Source organism: Gekko japonicus, unplaced genomic scaffold, assembly GCF_001447785.1.
Source record: "Gekko japonicus isolate JY-2015 unplaced genomic scaffold, Gekko_japonicus_V1.1 scaffold2107, whole genome shotgun sequence".
NCBI lineage: Eukaryota > Metazoa > Chordata > Lepidosauria > Squamata > Gekkonidae > Gekko > Gekko japonicus.
In genome coordinates, this window is record NW_015168109.1 from 94,672 (window position 1) to 99,050 (window position 4,379).

General features: G+C 39.1%; 1 protein-coding gene across 1 annotated transcript in view; it reads left to right on the forward strand.

Moving 5' to 3' along the window:
* Nucleotides 1-4,379, forward strand: part of MGAT5B (mannosyl (alpha-1,6-)-glycoprotein beta-1,6-N-acetyl-glucosaminyltransferase, isozyme B) — a gene marked incomplete at its 5' end in the record, with an annotated part of 154,185 nt that overhangs the window by 80,982 nt on the left and 68,824 nt on the right. The gene's annotated exons all lie outside the window — the stretch shown is intronic.

Consider the following 4,379-nt stretch of genomic DNA (forward strand, 5'->3'; position numbering starts at 1 on the left):
AATGCATCTGAGGAAGAACATAGCAAAACATGATTCATTGCGAGTCCACATACAACCCCCTGCCCCCAATCCCAGAAGGACTGTAGGACAGACACGTGATCAAACCATCTGGATCAGAAGGTGTTACTAATTGAGTTGGGGAGTGGGATCTGGAAATGAAATCAATGTTGTCATTTTGAACATTTTCCCTCTGAAATTTCATTAAAAAAAAATCACTGAGTGCTAAAGGGCTGCTTCCAATATTATTTAAGACCTACATTGACAGCACCTCAGAGAGACATACATACAACTCTTTTACTGCAGAAATTCCCATTTGGCACCCTGGCTGCTGGCATTTCAGCTATTAGCATTTTGATAAACACACGTCTTTTCAGTAAAACACTTGCATGGTAACTTAAAGAAAACTACATAAATAAACTTTCATAAGCGACTTCCGCAAGTACTTTAAGAGCCAGATTGAACATTATGATAAATATTCATTGGGTGCTAAAGAGGGCCAATATGCATCTTGTTCTCCATTCCACCTCCACTGTAACAAATGAGATTTACTTTCTGCTGGGACATCACAGTTTTCTGCATTTTCCTGATCCTACTCACATCCCTGATAGTGGGGAAATGACAATGCCATGACACAAGATCATTTGTATGAGCGGTTGTAGAAAGAGAACCAGATTTTTGGTGGCTGTTTTTATTAAGACTGGCATGCTTTTCTGTAACATCTAGTTTGGCTCTAAAATATGGGATTTGCATGTTGAAAGAGCTTACATCAGGCACAATCCTCAGTTGAAATATGTTCATTTTCAGAGAAATTGCTTTCAGTATCTGGGCAATTTTTCAAAGATCATACCACAGAGCCTTTCCTGTATCTAGTCAAAATTAGCTTTGCTCACCTCCTGTGCAAGTGCTGTAAATGCCTTAGATAATTTGTCTTCTTAAATTTAATTATTCATCATTGGTATTATTAGTTTTTGCACTAAGCCATTCAACAATAATAGGAAAAGCCCCAAGTGTCCCCTTTTAAATATAAGCATTGCAAAAAAAGAAAAAGGGGAGGGGGGAGAAAAGAACTTTCTGAAAAGTATGGCACCTGCTGGGTGATGAGGTTTCTCAAAAACTTTTAAAATGTATCTGTCGTGAATACTTACCTCCGGGGCAGAAGCCTTTCAAGTTGTCCAGATCATTAAAGTCTCCTAGACGGGGGTGGAATGTACTGATTTCCATTTTGTTCACAATTTGCTGTGGGTGGGAGACGGGCGTCCCTGTGGTTACAAAGATGATGTACTGAAAAATAGCATATCTCATAATACCTGGATCTGAGTCAGAAGGTTGGCAGGAGTCTGGGAATTCAGCTCAACTGAATGGTTGTTAAAAGAGATGGTCTAGAGGCTACTGAGGCTTGTTTCACACATTATGTTTGTTTGTTTGTTTGATTGATTGATTTATATCCGACCCTCTCTGCAAGTGGGCTCAGGACAGGTAACAACAAGAGATTTTACAGAACCATTAAAAACAGATTATACTTAAAATCATTTAAAAGATGACAAAACCATACATTAATTTATAAGGTTCCAGCAATACTAATAGATGGCAAAGCAAAGAGTCACAATAGAAGAGATAGTAACATCTCTTTACATGGGCAAATGTAATAGGGCAAGTTTCAGCAAGGGAGGCTAGATTGGGTCCGCCGTCTTAACCAAAAGCCAGGCGAAACTGTAATAAGTCTTGCAGGGTCCTGACTTCAAGCAAGAGCATGTTCCACCAGGCAGGGGCCAGTGCAGAAAAGGCCCTGGCCCTGGTTGAGGCCAAGCAGCTGTCCTTTGGGCTGGGGACAGCCAGCAAATGTTGGTCAGCAGAGTGCAAGACTCTTCAAGGGACATATGGGGAGAGGCGGTCCCTTAGATACACTGGTTCCAGGCTGCATAGGGTTAATACCATCACCTTGAAGTGGATCTGGTACTCAATTGGCAGCCAGTGCAATTGGCGTAGCAGTGGCTGGATGTGCGCCTGCACAGATGTTGCAATCAGCAGGAGTACTGGAGTTTCTGGATCAGATTCTTCTTTTTTTTGAAATTGTTTTTATTATTTTAAACAAACAAACAAACATACATGAGAGTAGTAATAATACCATTGTATCTCTTAAATCACCTCATACATATATATCGAAATGCCAATTTTCCCACCATATGGTCATCTAATATTTTTGCAAATCTATACTTTGCAATCAAGATTTTTAACGATCCTATTCTATAAATCTAGCTATGAATATATGTTAAGATTACATAATCACAACCGTCTATAATTTTTGCAATTCAATTAATATGACAAATTCCCTTTTGTTTAAAAATTCTACAATAGTCTTCTATAAACAAAACTTATCTATTAACTAAATTTATACCATTCTCCAGATTCATAATCACACACTTTTCTCATTCTAATTATACTAATTATTTTGACGTCAAACTGCATTCTTAATATCAACCGTATTTTCTTTTTTTTTTAAAGTTTATTTATTCGGTTTTCAGAATAATATATACTTATAACATTTCTTTTGGATATAAACAACATCAAAAATATACACATAAGCTAGAAATACTTTTTTAAAACAACAACAACCCACGCGCATATGTAAAGATACATTTTTAAAAATATAATCCAATAATTCTAATTTGAGTACCAGGATCAAGTATTAGCACATTAATGCATAAATCTTTAGTTTACTTATTTGTTCATGTTAGTTTTTACATTTTGCCACATCCATAACACATTGTCAAATCATAACACATTGTCAAATATAACCATCCAAAGCCAAAACATGTCCTTTGAGGACTAGGTTCTAACATAGCACAGATACTCAAATTAACCATAAAATACCAAACCAATAAGCAATATTTAAGTACAAGGATCAAGCATTAGCAAATTAATACATAAGTCTTTAATTTTCTTGTTTGTTCATGTTAGTTTTTACCATTTGCCACCTCCCTTCTAAGAATAATTATGAGACACTGTCAAGTATAACCATCTAAAGCCAACACATGTCCTTTCAGGGTTAAGTTCTAACAAAGCACACATACTCCGATTAACCATAAGGTACCTGTTTCCAATATAAGTATAAATTATCAATTTAATTTTTATAACTTTTAGATTTTTCAATTATTTATTTATTTATTTATTTTAACATTTTGAATTTACTACTATATTTGCATCCAAACATTCTATACTAAACTCTTATACCATTACAAAATCAATTTTAATTGGTCTTACTTTTCAGAATGGTATCAGATTAATATCCACACTTTCTTTACCAAGTTTTCCTATCTTTAATCACTGCAAAACCAATACAGTACCCTCTTAACACCCCACTATATCCTTCCCAAGCTGTTCCTTTTTCTTCTCAACCAATCAAACATCCATAAAGTATTGTCTCCTTAAAGGGGAGCCCCTTTAAGTGCAGGGAGCTGAAGCCCCTGCATGCCTACACACCCGATCTCCGTGTGGAGATGGGGTGGGGGGCTTTCCCGCCAGCTCCCTACACTTAAAGGGAGCCCCTTTTAGTGCAGAACGTTGAGGCCCCTGCATGCCTGATCTCCGCGCAGAGACCAGACGTTGGGGGGGCTTTCCTGCTGGCTCTCTGCACATAAAGGGGTTCCCTTTAAGTGCAGGGAGCCAAGGCCCCTGCACGTTCAATCTCCATGCAGAGATCAGGTGTGCGGGGCACTTCCCCCCTGCAGCCACCCCTCTCCCTCCTCTTTTTCAAGGGGGGGGTGGGTGGGTAGGCCTTGATCAGGGAGGGGTTCCCTTTAAGTGCAGGGAGCCAAGGCCCCTGCACGTTCAATCTCCATGCAGAGATCAGGTGTGCGGGGCACTTCCCCCCTGCAGCCACCCCTCTCCCTCCTCTTTTTCAAGGGGTGGGTGGGTGGGTAGGCCTTGATCAGGGGTGGAGGGTGGGAGAGCCTACCTCCATCCCGATCTCTTTGCCCTCTTTCTTTCCTCTTTCCTCCTTCTTTAGATATAGGGAAATTTGTTTGGTTATATCTTGTCTGAATACATTGGTATTTTTCAGATATATTTGGGTAGTTGGATAATATTCAGGATTCTCAGCTATACTAATATCCAGGTCCTGAATATTTCCGGAAATATTTGAAGATCCTAACCTTAATTTTTCTCCCTTTAACAGGTTTCCCAGGAAGTGGGGGTGGGAGGCATTTCTCCAAGGGAAGTGGGTTTACATATTAGGGAGAACACTAGAACTGTCTGCTCAATCGCAATTATTTTCTCATAGCCTATAGCTTTCTGACCATGGGCCTGGCTGCACGGTGAGAGGTTTTTTTTGTAGTACTTTGGTTTAGTAGCTCTGATTTGTTGGTGCCTTGGATTAATTC